The sequence below is a fragment of the Hypanus sabinus genome, chromosome X1 (assembly GCF_030144855.1).
Source record: "Hypanus sabinus isolate sHypSab1 chromosome X1, sHypSab1.hap1, whole genome shotgun sequence".
Classification (NCBI taxonomy): Eukaryota; Metazoa; Chordata; class Chondrichthyes; order Myliobatiformes; family Dasyatidae; genus Hypanus; species Hypanus sabinus.
In genome coordinates this window covers 5,220,342-5,240,796 of record NC_082738.1, presented here as the reverse complement: position 1 = coordinate 5,240,796, position 20,455 = coordinate 5,220,342, and the positions used below count along the sequence as shown (strand labels likewise).

At 43.1% G+C, this 20,455-nt stretch overlaps 1 protein-coding gene across 2 annotated transcripts in view; it reads left to right on the top strand.

Moving 5' to 3' along the window:
* Window positions 1-20,455, top strand: part of LOC132384541 (supervillin-like) — a 244,447-nt gene that overhangs the window by 36,420 nt on the left and 187,572 nt on the right. The window lies entirely within an intron of this gene.

Genomic DNA, 20,455 nt, shown 5'->3' with positions numbered 1-20,455 from the left:
TCTTCACCATCTTTTCAAGGGCAAAATAGGGATGAGCAATAAATGCAAGCATTGCCAATGGTGCTCAGATCCGAGAAGGTTTTTTTAAACTAGTAGAATAGATATGGGGAAACTATTGGATGTGATACACTTAGAGTTTTAGAAAGTCTTCAGGTGCGACAAAGGTTATTAAATAAAATTAGACCACATGGATTGGGAAAACATATGGTATGGATAGAGAATTGGTAAGTGAGTAGTAAACAGAGTAAGAATAATGGATCATTTTCTGATTAAGAAGCTATAGCTAATCTAGTGGTGTTGAGATCAAAGCTGAGAGCCAGCTGTTCACAATCCACACCAATGGTCCGGAAGAGGATTCCAAGTGTAATATATTGATTTTGCTGAGTTCCAGGTCAGACAGGATCAGGGACACATAAAAACTGAGGACATAGCAAGCAGAATATAATATGGAAAAAATGTAAGGTCATCCACTCTGCTAGAAGAAATGAAAACAAGAGGAATATTTGCAAAGTGTTGAGAGATTGAAAGGTGTTGCAAACAGATCCAGGTGGCCTTGTACATGAAGCATTGAATGCTGATATGCAAACACAGAAAGTAATAAGAAATGCAAATGATATATTGATGTTTGCTACAAGAGAACTTGAGTTCAGGAAGGAAGGTATCTTACTGAAATTCTCCAGGAATGTGGTTTGACTCCTCCTGGAACATTTTGTGGAGCTCCGCTCTCCCTCCCCATCTGTGATAGAGAGAATGTCATGAAGATTCACCATATTGATTCATGAACTGGGAATTTATTCTTTAAGAAATTAAGCAGATATGGTCAAAATTCTCCAGAGTTTAGAAATGTGAGATGTGATCTTTTTGAAATGCACAAAATTCTTCTGGGGCCTGATAGATTAGGTTCAGGGATGATGTAACTCCTGGATGGGGCTTCTTGTGCCAGGAGTCACAAACTTGAAACAAAGAGTTTAACAGTTCAAGTCCAAGTTTAATTGGCATTCAACCATACTTGAATATCCATGAATGCAGACAAGCACAACAGTGTTAGTCAGGGGCCAAGTTTCTAAACATAGTACCAATCGTCATTCACAGCATAAGGCACACAGAGCACCTATAAGATATAAGATATCAGTAAACATACAATCACATCAAAAAAATATGTTCCCAAGTTCCCGAGACCATGGATGTTGTTAGCAAGAACAAGCCAATAGCAAGCCAGCTTGTCTTCCACTGAGCGAACACTTGAGAGCAGCACCGACACCAGCATGAATGCAGTATCACACTGCCTCTGGCATCTCCTCTCCTGGGCAGCTGGAGCAGGCAACATAGTGTCAATTTGCAGGGCCTACTTTGCGCTACAACCGAGGCCATGTAGCCCCCTCCCGCCCCCCACTGATGGTCCTGCCAATAAACCAGTGAACCAGATTGCAGCATTCCACATTACCAATATCCATTGTGATCACAAGGAAAAGGACTAAGCACTAAGAAAAGGACTAAGTCTAGAAGATATTTAATCCCAGGAATTCTCCATTCAAGATGATTATAATGCTCCAGTCACTGGGTATATTTAAAATGAAGGGTCTTAGTCCCGAAAAGTGGACTCTGATCCTCTTTCCAGCATTTCTGTTCATATGTACAGGACAGAGATCAACAGATTTTCATAATTAAGTGAATTAAGGGATATGGGGTTAACGTAGGAGAGTGATGCTGAGGGTAGCATTGACGAGAGAGGCCAGCCCCCAGCTGAGCACGGACACCACGCTACACTGCCTCTGGCGTCTCCTCACCTGGACTGCAGCAGGAGGAGCTGACCTGGCTGCAGACCATGTTGTTGCCTGATACTCAAAGGCATCGGAGTTGGTGCATGAAGGCAGTGCGCATTGTAACCACACGGCCATAAGACATAGGATCAGAATTAGAACATTTAGTCAATTGAATCTGCTCCACATTTCAACCATTGCTGATCCTTTTTTTCCCTCCTCAGCCCCACTCCCCAGCAGTTCTCATAATCTTTGCTGCCACGTTCAATCAAGAACCTTTCAAGCTCTGCCTTAAATAGACACAACAATCTGGCATCCTCAACTGCCTGTGGTAATAAATTCCACAAATTCACCACCCTCTGGCTAAAGAAATTTCTCTGCATCTCTGTTTTAAATGTGCGCCCCTCTATCCTGAGGCTGTGCCTGCTTGTCCCAGACTCACCCACCACAGGGAACATCCTTGCCACATCTTCTCTGTCTAGACCTTTCAACATTCTTTTGAATGAGATGCCCCCTCATCCTTATAAATTCCAGTAAGTACAAACCCAGAGCCATCAAACGTTCCTCATATTTAATTCCCTTTAATTCCTGGAATCATCCTTGTGACCCTCCTCTGAACCCTCTCCAATGCCAGCACATCTTTCCTAAGATGAGAGGCCCAAAACTGTTCACGATACTCAAGATGAAGCCTCACCAGTGCCTTATAAAGCCTCAGCATCACATCCCTGCTCTTGTATTCTAGACCTCTTGAAATGAATGCTAACATTGTATTTGCCTTCCTCATCACTGACTCTACCTGCAAGTTAGCGTTTAAGGTGTTCTGCACAAGGGCTCCCAAGTCCCTTTGCACCTCTGATTTTTAAAATTTTCTCCCCATTTAGAAAATAGTCTGCGCACTTATTTCTACTACTAAGATACATGAACATGCATTTTCCAACATTGTATTTCATTTGCCACTTTCTAACCCATTTTCCAAATCTGACTAAGTCCATCTGCAGCCTATCTGTTTCCTCAACACTACCTGCCACTCCACCAACCTTTGTAACCATGGATGTTCACCTTGGACATTTCTCTCGCGAGAAATGTAAGATGCCACAGGCCCATTTCCCTTGTTTGTTGGTGAGACAGGTGGCATGGGAGCTGTGTAGCCTCAGCTGTAGCAAGGACTAGGCCTCAAGCTGTGGGCTTTCCTGCTGTTGCAGTCCAGGTGAAGAGACACCAGGGGCAGTGTAACATGACGTCTGTGCTCGGCTGTGGGCTGGCCTCTCCCTCCAGTGTTCGATCGGTGAAATGACTAGCTGGAATGCCGGGAAGTGTACTGTCAATTTGCAGGATATGTCACTCAGGGTTTTGGACTATTATATGTTTTTTTTTGCGTGACTATGCTCTTTTTTTGGCTCTTTTGAATGTGCTGTGTATGTTCTTCACATTGACCCCAGAGGAACACTGTTTCGTTCAGGTGTATCCACATATTGTTGAATGATAATTAAACTTGATTGATTTGATTTGAGGCACCATCTTATTGAATGATGGAGCAAGCATAGCAGTTGTAATTGCTTAGTCTGGCTTCTGTTTTTCATGCTTTATCACCCTCCCCAACCCTGAATGATCCACACCAACCTCCCCTCTAGGTTCCAGTCAGGCCTCTGAGGTCTACATCGATCCCTCCCTGATCTGAATTGGGCCTCTGTCCAGTTGACCTCTCCTCTCAGTGACATTGTTTGAATGAATAGTAAGCACCACCACACCTGTGTGGAGCCCCCTGTTAACTCAAGTAGTGTGGGCAATTTACTTCACTGCCATCATGCACACATATCTGCATTCACCCTTAGCAATGGGACCAAGACAGACATGTTTTGAGTTAGAAATCACACCATCAAATGGAAAGAACATCTACATGTTGCCAGACTGGACTGTCTGAGAAACATCACCAGTGTTGAAGAGTTGCTGCATTCACTTATACCAAAAATGGAAACATAATCTAAAAGTAATCAGCTGCCCAAGGCACTGACAAAGCTTTGTATAATAGGACACATTCCCAAACATGGTTTTCATTTTTCTCTTTACCTCGACGCTTGCTGACTGCACATTTTCAGCTCCTATATTTAAAGAGGCCCATTTGAGTATGAGAGCAGAATGTAATGACACAAGATCAACAGCAACTAAAAACATTATTTTAAAATTAAATCAACTGCCATTTTAAAATTAATGTCTGAAGTAATCCCACATTCCTAGTGCTGGGCAGGGGCAGGGTGGAAAGATAACTAGTAGACTGTACTCTGATTCAAACACTCTGCTAAGCTTAACTTGAAAACAAAAATGCTAGAAATATTCAGTGTCTATAGATAGAGAGATAGACTTTAATGTTGTGAATCAAAAACTGTTTGTCAGACCCTTTAAACATTAACTTAGTAAGTACCTTTGCAACTGTTGCCGAACTACTATGTTTCTCAAAGCTGCATCTTTTTAATGTTCACTCACTTGCTGAGCTGATATGGAAATGTGTGTGTGTGTGGAGATGTGGTGAATGTCAGGGAATGGGACAGTTTTAATGTTAAGGCAATCTTTAACCAAAGTTTTAAGAAGTATGAAGAGTTTTATAGTTTGCACATGGATATATGTCCCCTATTGACCATAGGATAAGCCAATTTTATAAAAGGAACCAGAGAGGACATGAGATTTTTTTTATACCATAAAGGCAACATTTTTCTGCAATATGCAGTGTGCTGCCAGAATAGATGGTGAAGTGAATTCCAAACCAGCTTTTAAGACAGAATTGTCTAAATAGAGGACAAAATTTACAGGGTTATATGAAAGAGCACGAAGGGCAAAATCTTTAAAGACAGAACTGGCACAATGTTGTGTACCATTCTGCCTGTGCGTTTGATTCTGTGGTTTCATCGCATCACAAACACATTCAGTATTACTTGGAAACCATTGCTGGTTGAGTGAAATTTGCGGGCCTAGAGAATTTGATGCTCAAAATTTAATTTGACTTGTAAAATTCTAAGTATGGAAATGCTGAGATCTCAAAAAAACTTCAGCTTCAGATTTGATCTGTGACGCATTGCAGCCAAAAGGGTCTTCTTCTTCACAGTAACACACCCACTGACAATCATATCCTTTACCTCCAATTGGTCCAAATCCATTGTCTTCACAATCTACCTGGATCTTAGACCATTATTCTATCTCTGTTAGTCTACCTCTACACTGGTAGGTCTTTCTGGCCTTATTTCTGCTTTTTGTCCTCATGTCCTGATCCATTCTGTAAGTATTCCAAAGCACGTAACTTACCTTCAATTCTTTTCTGAGGTTTCCTTTCACTTGAAGATGAAAAACCTTCTTATCCAACCTTTGCTCACAACTCTGTAACTTTGCTATTATGGACAAATCTTGGAGCTTTTCTCTCTATTTGATGATGAGTAAGTATCCAAAATTGAACACAGTGTTCAAAACACAGTTTGACCTGGGTCCTGTTCAGTTTTAACATGACATAGTCACTAACCTAAACATAATTAAACATGAAATCACATCATTACTGGGTGCTTGCACCTTTATTGTCTACAAGTATGGCTAACATGAGAGGGCACAGTTTTAAGTGCTTGGAAGTAGGTACAGAGGAGATGTGAGGGGTAAGTTTTTGATGCAGAGAGTGGTGAGTGCGTGGAATGGGCTGCCAGCAATGGTGGTGGAGGTAGATACGATAGGGTCTGTTAATAGGTACATGGAGCTTAGAAAAATAGAGCGCTATGGGTAACCAAGGTAATTCCTAAAGTAAGTACATGTTCGGCACAGCATTATGGGCTGAACGATCTGTATTGTGCTGTAGGTTTTCTATGTTTCTATGTTTTTTACATTTGTAATATTCAATTTTCTTTCCTGTGTCCTGTTTGTGCCGGTAAAGAACTGTATCATCCACTGTTCTAATAATTACATCTTGCGTTCCTGACTCTGGCTCAGAAGCAATGTTCCCTCCAAGGTGTGTGTGAGTGTGTGTGCACACATCTTTTGCCACCAGTGCACAAAAGAATTTAAACTGCGCACCAAAGGTTGTCACCCCTACCTCATCGGCATGTTCAGTATATTTCATGATCATACACAATCACATTTCCTTTTCCATTTTCTGATGCGGACGGTGTTGACAACATGGAGTTTGTGATGACTTGTCTGCAGATTTTAGAACTGGCTTGTTTATACTGTTTTTATTAAAGAAATTATTGATTCACTATGTTGAATTCCAAAGAAGCAAAAGGCATGAAGCACAAAAGAACTGCGAGTTCATTTAAAGCGGAATGGCTTAATGAAACAGCCTTGAAACTGAACTCGGTAGTTTATTATCTTTAAAATAGCTTCAGGTTCACTTTCACTAAAAAATTCAGTGCACCAATGTTGTCACTAGTCAAGAAATTGCACAGCTGGTCATTGCAAATTAAAGGGAACATTGCTCGGTACCTGCCTCCGCACCTTTTTCTACTTACTTACTGCCCGTTATGCTGCTGGCATTAAGGGCAGCAATGAAGGCTGGTATTCAGGCCTTCCCTCATCATGTCAGTAGCTTCCTCTCAGTTTTCTCTACTGTCAGTCATGCAAGTCCGGGGTGGAAACTCAGGAATACTGTCACACTCAGATCTAGAAGGACTTCATTGCTGCATCAGTAACTACTTTGTTTTACCAGTCCAGGTTGTTAGCCCTGAGCTGAACTCCTGAACCCAGAGGACCAGTGGTCCACGCTTAGTCTGGCCTCTACCCTTTGACCTGTTTGGCATGGGTGATCCAACCAGGGGCCAAAGCATCAAGCCCTGACTCCAGCCGACATAGCTCTCCAGATGATTGAGGCAAGCAAGCCTCCAAACCACAACAAGGTTGTGGTCTTCTTGGAGGCCTTTCCTGTTATTTTTACTTAGTACCAATATTGCAAGTTTGAACGAATTCTATAAGATATTTAATAGATAAAGAACAACAGAGCCTAGGGCACCAAAGGTACTGCCTTCTGTGCTTTAATCTGTTCCCTTTGCTGCTTCTTCCAGAGCTTGATGATCCATATTTTACCCTATAATTCCTCTTTCATTGCCCCTACTTTGCCTTACAAGCACGGCAACACTGTAGCAAGGTGGTTAGCTTAACCACTTGGACTCACTTATTACACCAATGACCCAGGTTCAGTTCTGCCACAGTCCATAAGGAGTTTGGACTTCTCTCAATGACCATATGGGTTTTCTCCAGGTGCTCCAGATTCCTCCCATATTCCAAAGGTGTACAGGTTAGTAGGTTAATTGGTCACATGGATGTAATTGAGCTGCAGGAGCCCATTGAGACAGAAAAGCCTGCTATCATGCTGTTTCTCTAGCATCTACACCAGCTGGTGGTGTGGTGCCTTCAAGTTGAATGTTCCTGAGTTCGAATCCATCTGGCTCCTTGCACACTTTCTATCTGTGCCTGGTTGAGTGTTGAGCTAGCAACTCCGCCTCGTAATAAACAGACAAATGCTACAGAAATGGTAAAAACGCTACCCAATGTGCCAGAAGGCACAAAAAGAAACAACAAATCTCTAAATAAAATTATTTGCCATTCCCCCTTTCCTTCCTAAATGTCCTGGAGTTCAATAGCAAATAAAAAAACAGTAATCTCAATTTTTAATGGGATTTAATTCTGTAACTCCATGGCACTACCTAGTTATACTGTTACATAATTGTTGCATAAGATCTTAAGTTATAGGAGGAGAATTAGGCCATTTGGCCCATCAAGTCTGCTCTGCCATTTTATCATGGCTGATCCAATTTTCCTGTCAGCCCCAATCTCCTGCCTTCTCCCTGTATCCCTTCATGCCCTGACCAATCAAGAATCTGTCAACACCTATCAGGGACTTTTTACTAAACAATTACTTAGCTTGACACACAATGATTCAATACCTTCTGACTCTATGTCACGTCTTTCTAATGATTTGATTTCATTTTTTACCAACAGAGCAATGGCACTCCCTCTGCCTTTCTGCCTGTCCTTTCAATACAATGTGCATCCCAGCTATAATCTTCTTTCAGCTGTGATTTAGTGATGCCTACAACATCATACATGCTAATCTGTAACTGTGCTACAACTTTATCTACCTTATTCTGTCTCCTGTGCACATTCAAATGTAACACCTTCAGTACTGTATTCAAGAGGGTGATCCCACACAAGGTGCCGGGCCCCTATGGTGTAGCTGGTTTGGCATTGAAAACCTGTGTCAACCAATAGGCTGGAGTATTTAAGGACATCTTCAATCTCTCACTGCCGCAGTCGGAGGTTCCTACCTGCTTCAGATGGACAACAATCATTACCAGTCTCCAAGAAGAACAGGGTGAACTGCATCAAGGAATATTGCTCCATGGCACTCAGATCTACTGTATTGAAGGGCTTTGAGAAGTTGATCATGGTTAGGATTAACTCCTGCCCAAGAAAGGACCTGGACCCGCTTCAATTTAACTTTCTCCACAACAGGTCTATATTGGATGCAGTCTCATTGGCTCTCCTCTTGGCCTTGGAGCGCCTAAACAATAGCAGAATCTACATTTGTCTGTTGTCCAAAACCTGGGCTCTGTACCTCCTTCTGTAGCTGGATCCTTGGCTTCCTCATTGGGAGAACACAGTCCGTACAGGTCAGAAGTAATATCTCCACCTCCCTGACTATCAACAGGCCCACCTCAGGAATGCATGCTTAACCCACTGCTCCACTCTGTGTGACTAGGCACAGCTCAAACACCATCTATACATTTACCGATGACACAACTATTGTTGGCAGAACTTCAGATGGTGACATGGAGCCATGCAGGTGTAAGATAGAACAGCTGGTTGAGTGGTGTCACAGCAACAACCTTGCATTTGATGTCAGTAAGGACAAGGAATTGGTTGTGGACTTCAGGAAAGGGAAATCAAGGGAACACACACTAGTTGATTCATTCAGGAATCATTGAGGAATCAGAAGTGAAAAGGGTGAATAGTTTCAAGTTCCTGGGAGTCAACATCTAATTGGCTGCATCACTATCTGGTATGGAGGGGTCACTGCACAGGAATGGAAAAAGCTGCAAAAAGTTGTAAATTCGACCAGCTCCATCATGGGCACTAGTCTCCTCTGCATCGAGGACACCTTCTAAAAGGCAGCATCCGTCTTTCAGGACCCCCACAACTCAGGACATGCCCTCTTCTCATTGCTACCATCAGGAGGAGGTACAGGAGCCTGAAGACACACACTCAGTGTTTCAGGAACAGCTTCTTCCTCTCTGCCATCCGATTTCTGAATAGACAATGAATCCATGAACACTGCCTCAGTATTTTTTCATCTCTTTTTGCATGGCTTATTTAATTATTTTTACATAGACTTACTGTAATTTATAATTTACTTACTATTATATATTGTAATGCACTGCTGCCACAAAACAACAAATTTCACGACATATGCTAATGATATTAAACCTGATTCTGAATCTGAATCTGAATCCTCGGATACAACTTCCTAATTACTCAACATACAGAAGGTTCCCTATGTAATGCAAGAGCAGACAATGGCTCACCTTTACATGCAGACTAGGTTTCTGTCATTCATACCCTATCACTTTTCAAAAATGCCAAAAACCACTGAAAGGGTATGGTACAAAAATATGCAAATAGGTGATTATAATTTCAGAGTACTTCTCTCCTCCCTATCAGCCTAAAAATCCAGATGCTGCCAGGAGAGAGAGACTGTTGCTGTTAACTTGCCCATTGTGTAGCAGACAGAGAGGCCACTGGTTACATTCCAATCATCCAACATCATGGCACTCAGTTCTGAAAGCTTACCCAACATCGATTTATCAATTAGCAACTACTAAAGTTTTATGTTTTATTGTTAATCTTAATAACCAACTTTCTATTGATGTATTTATTTGTTTGTTTAATAATTAATCATGACAAGATAACAAGCATCAAAACAATTGAATGATTCCCATTGCATTAGAGAATGATGAACTAACTGAACAAAGAGGCTGTATAAAATACCCTGTGAGGAAAATGCTTGATTACAGACTGTGACATAAAGTGCCTTTTACAGTATAAAGGAAATTGATACTAACTTTAAATTTCTAGTTGTGACAACTGATGGCATTGTTAACTCACAAGTCTGGGCACTCAGGTTACAGGAAACACCAGTGACTGTGGCCTGGGTTTTCCTTTCTGCTGCAGATTAGCTCCTGTGAGGCAAACTGTGAAGGTTGGGCAGTTCAGAAGAAGAAAAATCACTGATCTTGTGAATCCATTAGAACTCTATGACCCAGTGAACACAGTTTGGTTGTACTGACTGTGCCCATTTAATTCACCACACGCCCATAACAGAGTGGCAGGGTACAGATTAGTGGATAATGTCCTGACACATAGCAGTGGCTCATGGTCAAAGCAGCTAGCATTGAAAATAAATAACAATCTGGATCAAAGCATAGATGTCACCACAGCTAATGCTCCAGCATCCCAGGTTTGATCCTGACATGGCATTCTCACCAAGACAGAGATCACAGGATCACCAGCAGCTGCATCGATGTGCACAGGTGCACTTTTATTCTCCCTTTCAAAGCATATATAAAAGGGGCTGAGCTCATCTGGGAGTGAAGCATCACAGCCATTCGTGATGTTAGGTTTTACTTTGTGATGGCCTGCAAACACTGCCAGAGCTGACATACATCTGATTCCATCTCTAGCCTCAATCGGAATTATTTTTTCACCCTTAAAATAACCTTCTGAAGATTGTACCTGGACTACCTGTATAGTTCTGGATCACCAGTCCTCAATGCCACAGATCTAGCCCTCGGAAGACTACAAATCTCCCGGTTCTTCCACAGCTTTTGCTTTGGGTATGTCCTTGAAGGCACCATGCATCCACACAGGTGTTGATGAAGCCAGCGACAGATGAAGCACATTCATTCAGATCAGAAGATGAATCCCTGAATATTGTCCAGTCCACGGATTCAAAGCAGTCCTGTAAGTGCTCCTATACCTCCCTTGACCATAGTTTCCTGGTCCTCACCACTGGTGCTGGCTACAGTCTTTAGTCTCTGGCTGTATGCCGGGAGTGGAAGTCCAGCCAGGTGATCGGACTTCTCAAAGTGTGAGCGTGGGACGGCACGGTAAGTGTTCTTGATGGTGGTATAACGTTGGTCAAGTGTGCTGGCTCCTCTGGTTCCTCTGGTTTGTGGTATCTGTTCAGAGATTTCTTCAAGCTGGCTTGGTTGAAATCCCCCACAATGATGGGGAAGGCATCAGGGTATGCTGTTTCATGAGAGCTGATCCCGGTGCTCAGCTCCTCCAGTGCCTGACTGACGTTGGCCAGAGGTGGAATGTACACCACTAACAAGTTGATAGCGGAAAACTCCCTTGACAGATAAAATGGACGACATTTGACCACTAAATGTTCCAGGTCAGATCAGCAGGACTGAGACAGAACTGCCATGTCTCTACATCTGAGTTAATCATAAAGGATACTCCACCTACTCGACCTTTAAAAGACTCAGATGTCCTGTCTTTGTGGTGAAGGATAAAGCTGCATCAGAATGGCAGGGAATAGTCATCCTTCCGTTTGATTACCGTAAGTGGGTGGTTGAATGTCAGTGTGAACTTGATGGGCTGAAGTTTCTGTCCTACATGATGTGATGATATCTATAATGCTTGAGACTGTCTAACAATTTATCCATAGCTAAAATTTGCTCAGCAAATTTTACGTCACCTGATATACTTCTGTATAAATGCTTCCAATTGCATGTTTCATACTATCTTCAAGGAGAAGGAAAGAGCCTGGCTCGGTGATTTCACCACAAAGCCTGCCTTTCAGTGTATTACAATGTTAGCAGCTAATCTGGTCATGAAACTTTGACCTTTGCACATCGGACAGTTAGACACTGCTCGCCAAGTTTTCCCTCTGCACTGGCTCAATGCTGCCTACCGTCACTGAGCTGTTATAGGCCAGTCTCACGGCTCTCCGCTGGCTGTGTGACAGATCTGTGACATACTTGTAAATATAAATCAATACAGCTGCAGCAGACTTGGACAATTTATACTGTGTTGGCAGCGAATGCAAGTTTCACATGTGCTTTGTGTGACACTTTGGTCTGTTCATGTCATTCACACTAAATGTTCAAATAGCAAGAGCTAATATTTCAGTCAGGCAATCCTTAAAGGCACAAGCAATATCTAATAAAACTTAGAAAAGAAATGAAATGGTAATTATTACTAAGTTTATATTGAATTGACTCAGGTTAATAATTACATATGTCAGTGACATTATTAGAGGAAAAATACTGACTTCTGGAACAATGCAGACCTACTAGCTGCCTCGAGGAAATCTGCAGATGCTTGAAATTCAAGCAACACACACAAATTTGTGTGTGTTACTAGCTACCTATACATTTTCATTACGTATAGGAAAAGCATATTTATTTTATTTACAGTGTCGACTCTTGAGGATCTGATGGCCACTTGCTGAAAACTTCTGTTCCCTATTTTCATGACTTATCATCATAATGTGTTTGTGATTTTCATAATGGATAACAATTTCCTTCTGGAAGATTGTCTCCAAACCAGAAGGCCTTAATGTTCAAGTTCCATTTGACTAAAATCCTTACCAGTATCCAGGTGCATGGTTTTAACCAACGTTAACATGGGGATAGAGAGGAAACCATAATGACTGCTAAATGAGTCAGGCAAAGATATATTTCTACCATCCTATCAGACTCCTTATCTGGCATGTCTTAGCACTATTACTGAAAATTCTTACCAACTCCAGATGCTCCTGACAATGATTGGACTCAAACACAGCACACAGTTCATTATTGTCAATGTCTTTGTTTACTTTCTGTTCTGGAGAAAGCTAAGTTTTCTTTCACCCAGATTGAGACATCTTTTAAAAATTTGACCATTGAGAAGGCCAAATTTTGTTGCAGTGTGGTGTCTCCATTTGTGATCTGTAGAGGTGGCTGCACACATGCGCAAATTCAATCTATAATATAGTCATCAAGCTATCCAACAGGCCCATGGCCCATCATCCATGCTGGTCATCCGTAACCCATCCACACTGATACACTGGTGTATTACATACAGTTTTATTTACCCTATTACATCTGTAGAAATTTGAGAGTCTTTGATGACATACCAAGTTTCCTCAAACTCATAATGAAATATAGCCACTAATGTGCCTTCTTTGTAACTACCTCAAAATGTTGGCCCCAGACAAGATCTTCAAATACGTTGACACCCAGTAGCTTGAAACTGCTCACCCTTTTCACTGCTGATCCCTTGATGAGGACTGGTGTGTGTTCCCTCATCTTCCCCTTCCTGAAGTCTACAATCATTCCCTTGGTCTTATGGATGTTGAGTGCAATGCTGTTGCTGTGACACCACTCAACCAGCAGATATATATCACACCTGCATGTCTCCTTGTCACCATCTGAAGTTCTACCAACAATATTCAGATTTCTAGATGGTGTTTGAGCTGTGCCTAGCCACACAGTCATGGCTGTAGACAGAGAGGAGCAGTGGGATAAGTATGCATCCTTGAAGTGCTCCAGTGTTGATTGTCAATGAGGAGATGTTATTTCTGATCCACACTGACTGTGGTCGCCTGGTGAGGAAGTCAAGGATCCAGTTGCAGAGGGAGGTACAGAGGCCCAGGTTTTGGACAGCAGCCAAATGTAGATACTGCTATTGTTCAGGTGATCCAAGGCCAAGAGGAGAGCCAATGAAATTGCATCCACTACTTAAAAACATAAGAAATAGAAGCAGGACTGGGTTATCTGGACTGTCGAACTTGCTCCGCCATTCAATAATATCACGGCTGATCTGACCATGGACTCATCTCCACCTATATGCCTTTTTCCCATAACCCTTAATTCCCCTACTATGCAAAAATCTATCCAACCTTGTCTTAGTTATATTTACGGAGGTAGCCTCCGCAGCTTCATTGAGCAGAGAATTCCACAGACTCACCTCTCTTTGGGAAAAACAGTTCTTCGTCCATCCTAAATTTACTCCCCCGAATCTTGAAGTTATGTCCTCTAGTTCTAGTCTGACCTTTACTTTACTTTTATTGTCACCAAACAATTGATACTAGAGCGTACAATCATCACAATGATATTTGTTTCTGTGCTTCGCGCTCCCTGAAATACATATCGAAGTAAATATAATAAAAAATTAAATTATAAATCATAATTAGAAAATAGAAAAGGGAAAGTAAGGTAGTGCAAGTCAGGTCCGGATATTTGGAAGGTACAGCCCAGATCCGGGTCAGGATCCATTCAGCAGTCTTATCACAGTTAGAAAGAAGCTGTTCCCAAATCTGGCTGTATGAATCTTCAGGCTCCTGAACCTTCTCCCAGAGGGAAGAGGGACAAAAAGTGTGGGCCGTGTCCTTGATTATCCTGGCGGCGCTGCTCCGACAGCGTGCGGTGTAAAGTGAGTCCAAGGATGGAAGATTGGTTTGTGTGATGTGCTGGGCTAGGTTCACGATCTTCTGCAGCTTCCTCCGGTCTTGGACAGGACAATGTCCATACCAGGTTGTGATGCACCCTAGAAGAATGCTTTCTATGGTGCACCTATAAAAATTAGTGAGGTTTTTAGGGGACAGGCCAAATTTCTTCAGCTTTCTCAGGAAGTAAAGGCGCTGGTCGGCCTTCTTGGCAGTGGACTCTGCTTGGTTAGATCAAGTCAGGTCATTTGTGATATTCACCCCAAGGAACTTAAAGCTTTTGACCTGTTCCACCTGCGCACCACCGATGTAGATGGGGTTGTGCGGTCTGCTACTCCTTCTGAAGTCAACAATCAATTCCTTTGTCTTGCTGATGTTGAGAGATACGTTATTGTCTTCGCACCATGCCACCAGATTCTTAATTTCCTCTCTGTACTCCGACTCATCATTACCCAAGATACGGCCTACAATTGTGGTGTCATCACCAAACTTATATGTTGAGATGGAAACTTGGCTACACAATCATGGGTGTACAGTGAGTACAGCAGGGGGCTGAATACACAGCCTTGTGGGGCACCGGTGCTCAGAGTGATTGTAGAGGAGAGCCTGTCTCCTATTTTTACAGCCTGGTTCCTGTCTGTGAGGAAGTTGAAGATCCAGCTGCAGATCTGAGTGCTAAGACCCAGGTTCCAGGGCTTAGGAATCAGTTTATTTGGAATGATGGTATTAAAGGCAGAGCTGTAGTCAATGAAAAAGAGCCTAACATATGTGTCTTTATACTCCAGGTGTTTTAAGGAGGAATGTAGTGGATTATTGATTACCTGACTGGCAGACCACAGTACGTGTGCTTGCAACACTGTGTGTCAGACAAAGTGGTCAGCAGCACTGGGGCTCCACAGGGGACTGTCCTGTCTCCCTTTCTCTTCACCTTCTACACCTCGGACTTCAACTACTGCAGAGTCTTGCCATCTTCAGAAGTTTTCTGATGACTCTGCCATAGTTGGATGTATCAGCAAGGGAGATGAGGTGGAGTACAGGGCTACGGTGGGAAACTTTGTCACATGGTGTGAGCAGAATCATCTGCAGTTTAATGTGAAAAAGACTAAGGAGCTGGTGGTGGACCTGAGGAGGGCTAAGGCACCAGTGACCCCTATTTCCATCCAAGGGGTCAGTGTGGACATGGTGGAGGATTACAAATACCTGGGGATACGAATGGACAATAAACTGGACTGGTCAAAGAACACTGAGGCTGTCTACAAGAAGGGTCAGAGTCGTCTCTATTTCCTGAGGAGACTGAGGTCCTTTAACATCTGCCGGATGATGCTGAGGATGTTCTACGAGTCTGTGGTGGCCAGTGTTATCATGTTTGCTGTTGTGTGCTGGGGCCGCAGGCTGAGGGTAACAGACACCAACAGAATCAACAAACTCATTCATAAGGCCAGTGACGTTGTGGGGGTGGAACTGGACTCTCTGACGGTGGTGTCTGAAAAGAGGATGCTGTCCAAATTACATGCCATCTTGGACAATGATTTCCATCCACTCCATAATGTACTGGTTAGGCACAGGAGTGCATTCAGCCAGAGACTCATTCCACCGAGATGCAACGCTGAGCGTCATAGGAAGTCATTCCTACCTGTGGCCATCAAACTTTACAACTCCTCCCTCAGAGTGTCAGACACTCTGAGCCAATAGGCTGGTCCTGGACTTATTTCCACTTGGCATGATTAACTTATTATTATTTAATTATTTATGGTTTTATATTGCTATATTTCTTTACTATTCTTGGTTGGTGCAGCTGTAACAAAACCCAATTTCCCTCCGGATCAATAAAATATGTCTGTCTGTCTGTCTTCAACACTCTCGCCAGTTCATTGGCACATGTTTTCAGAGCGCTATGAGGTACACCTGATGCCTTGTGACGGTTCACCCTCATGAAAAATGTTGTGACATCACCCTCCAGACAGAGATTCCAGAGTCACCTGATGCTGCAGGGATTTGCATAGATGTAGTTTTATCCTCCATTTCAAAACATGCATAAAAGGTGTTTAGCCCATCCAGGAGTGAAGCATCACGGCCATTCATGATGTTAGGTTTCACCTTGTAGGAAGTAATGGCCTGTAAACTGGCATACATCCGAATCTGTCTCTAACTTCAACCAATTTTTCCCTCTTAAGATAGCCTGCTGAATTTCATACCTGGACCTCTTGTGCAGTTCTGGATCACTGGTCTAAAATGCCATATATCCAGCCCTCAGCAGTCACATACCTCTTGGCTCATCCATGGCTTTTACCCACATCAATGTCAAAATTTGCCTGCCTGTAGTTTCCTGGTTTGTTTTTGCTACCCTTTTTAAACATTGATACCATGTTAGCCAATTGTCAGTCGTCCAGAACCTCATCCATGGCTAGAGCTGAAGCAGAGGCCCCTGTCGTTTCTTCTCCAGCTGTCCACAAGGTCCAAGGATGCACCAGGTCAGGTCAGGCCCTGGAGATTTATCCACTTTAATGCACTATAATGCCTCCAATGTCTCCTCCCTGCTAATTTCCACATGGCATGATTAACTTAGTTTTTTTGCTAATTGTACATGGTCTAAGACATCACTACTTATTTTCCTCATTTCTTTAACTTCCATCATTTTTTCCACAGCAGCAATCGAAGAGAAATATACATTAAACATCCAACCCATTTTCTTTAGTTCCGCGCAAAAACAGCCTTGCTGATCTTTAAAGGAACTATTTTCTCTCTAGCCACCCTTTTACTCTTAATATACCAATTGAGTCTCACGGGATTTTGCTTCACTTTGCCTGCCGGACCCTTCTCACATCCTCCTTCTGCCCTTCTAACTTCTTACTAATACAAGGGAAAACAATAACAAAAGCCTTGCCTTGTCTTGTCTGTATTGTACCAACCACCACCACTGGACTATAAACGTGCAGTCCCTCATGCATGCAGTTGCAATTTAAATTGCAGTGTTTAAGAGCAGCGACTTGAAAGTTTTACTATTAGTGGCAGATTTAACATGTGGCGGCAGGGAGTTCCAAACTGGAATGGCCCTAGAGTACAGAAAGTAGCGGGAGCAGTCCTTGTTGGTCTGGATGGTCTTGTAGTTCAGGGGCTGGTTTTGTCCGGTTGCTGGTCTGTTATTCTGGTTACACAAAAGGTGACTAATGCTGGATGGAGTTAATGAATGAGTTTCCCTGTAAATTGTAGTAAGCCTGGCTATTGTGCAGCGTCTTTGGAGGGTATCCCATTTGAGGTTAAGAAGCATATCTGTAATACTACTGGTCTTTCTTTAATCACTAGTTACAAACCTGGCAGCTCTTCTCTGGACTTTCTTAAGGTTATTGATGTGAATGGTTTGGTAGGGATCCCAAATGGCACTACAGTATTCCAGTCTTGGACGGACGAGAGTTTTATAAGCAATTTCTTTTGTGGTTTTTGAGTAATTCGAAAAGTTACGCTGTAGAAGGCCAAGGATTTTATTGGAACTTGAAATGGTTTGGTTGATGTGTTTTGCCCGGCTAAGTTTATCTGACAGTTCAATGCCCAAGTAGGGGTGATGTTTTACTTCCTGGAGTGCAGCATTTCCCATGAAGTACTGATGATGGTAAAAAAAATTTTTGTGGGTCATTCTCATGATGTAGCACTTTGAGATATTAAATTTCATCTTCCAGAAGGACTTCCCCTTGCACAGCGAGTTAAATGTCTTGTTGAAGGGTATTGCAGTCATGGAGAATTTATGGGTCTGTACAGAATCAGGTCATCGGCAAACAGTCTGACTTCAGATGTAACACAAGTTGGAAGGTCATTTATATAGGTTAATAAAAGTAGTGGCCCCAAGACAGTGCCCTGTGGTACTCCCGAAAACACTGGACAGCTGGATGAGGATTGCCTGTTGATTAATACCTTCTGGTGGCACTTAGTTAGAAAGCTTTTGATCCAATCCTTGGTAGAGCCTCAGATGCTAAGATGGTCAAGTTTAGCTAACAGGCGTTGATGTGGTACAGCATCAAAAGCTTTACTAAAATCCATTATGCAAAGGTCAATTTGACTCTTTGCATCCAGAATCTGGGCTGGATCATTAACGAGTCCGGCTAACTGTGTTTCACAAAACCATCTTCTCATAAATCCATGCTGTCTGTTGGAGAGAAGTGAGAATCTCTCCAGATGACCCATAATATTGCTGTGAATAATGTGTTCTAACTGCTTGCTTGCAATACAAGTAAGTGACACGGACAGTAACTAGATGGTAAAGAATGAGGTGTTACAGTTAACAAGAAAGTGCAGTGCAGTCAAACAATAAGGTGCAAGACCATAACAATGTGGATTGTGAGATTTCATCATACTAAAGGGCTGTTAACAGTAGGCTAGAAGCTATCTGTAAACCTTGTGGTATGTGCTTTTTGGCTCCTGTATCTTCTGCTCGATGTGTGTGGGGGGGAGGGGGGGAAGAGAGAATTTTTGGGGTGGGTGAGTCTTTGATTACGTTGGCTGCTTCATCGAGGCAGCGAGTAATGTAGACAGTGTCCGTGAAGGGGAGGCTCATTTCTGTGACGTGTTCTGCAGTTTCTTGCAGTCGTGGGCAGAGCAGTTGCCATATTAGCCATGATGCATCCTGATAAGATGCTCTCTATGGCGCATTGCTAAAAATTGCTGAGAGTCAAAGGATTCATGCCAAGCTTCTTTAACCTCCTGAGGAAGTTGAGTCACTGGTGCACTTTCTTGTCTATGTATGATGGCAAGTTAATTTGCATTGTATCAGGAAGCCTGTGTGCAGTGTGACATTGCTGGGCAGTGCAACACAGTGTTCATTGGAAGCAGATTTAATCTGACTAATCCTTTCACACTGTGACACAGGTTTTAGCAAGTACTTATACGTAGCTGAAGTATTCTCTGATGGAAGATTTTATATAGTTTACTCTTCTGTCATTTAACAGAATGATGATGTCAGGAAATGTAAAGGAATCTTGACCCAAATGCAGAGCCACAGAGACAATTTAACGGTGAGTAATAACTTTAACAATAAACTGCAAAAGAACAAGCCGCAAGGGGCCATGAAACAAGAGAAGATGGATACTCAACATGACAAGACAACAAGGTAACTGAAGGCTAGGAACAAGCAGTGTACACTGGACCAATTTTCACCATCCTAGGTTCTGGAGATGCAGGTTCAGGTGGGTTGAGTGGTCAGTGGACAACGGGCTTGAGGCAGGACATGTGAAAGGTAGGTGTGATCCTGAGGGACAAGGGCAGCTAGAGATGGTAAGTGACTGGATTGATGTTATGGGTAATTCTGAGGGAACCAATGAACCGGAATGCGAGCTTTCAGGAATCGGTATGCCGGGGAAGTTCTCAGATGGACAGCCAGGCACAGGCCCCTAGCCAGAGTAGTCTGGCTGGGTGGCGTCAGCAGTTGGCCTGGTGGTAGTACGTGTGGATGGCAGCTAGGATGGCTCTCCATACTCTCTTCCAAGCATTCCAACAGGGCCGGGGTGGACAGGACCTTCACCGTCGGCTCCACTGCGGGGAGCAGCGGGGGTTGGTAGCCACGAAGCACTTCGAAGGATGACATACCCATGACAGGAGGTGTGTAGATTGTGTGACAGTTCGGCCCAGAGTAGATACTTCTCCCATGTGGAAGGGTTAGGGTTGGCGAAGCAGCATGAAAACTTGTCCCCTTGCTGATTGGCTCTTTCTGACTGTCCATTAGTCTGCAGATGATAGCCAGAGGACAAACTCACTGAGGTGAGGAGGAGGGAGCAGAGGGCTCACCAGAAACAGGAGATAAATTGTGGGCCCTGGTCCAACACAATGACCTGAGGGAAACCATGGAGGTGAACTACATGTTGCAGAACTAGGTCCACCATCTCTGCAGCAGATAGAAGCTTTGGGGGGCAATAAAGTGGGCTGCCTTGGAGAACCAGTCTGCCACTGATCACCATGGCCTCATTAGAAGACTGCAAACCCAGGATGAAATCCTTGGCATTATGGGGTCACAAACATCAAGAGACCAGTAAGGGCCGCAGGATCTCAGAGGGCTGTTGGTCAGATGAATTGAACTGGGCACATTGAGGGCAGGCAGTGATGAACTGATGTAGATCTGCAATCATGGTGGGCCACCAGAACTAGTGACGCAGAAAATCCAGGATCCTGGATGGTTGGAAAGGGGTGTGGAGTGGGCCCACTTGAGTGTCTCAGAGTGTACGGCCACTGGCACATACATATGGATATCAGGTGT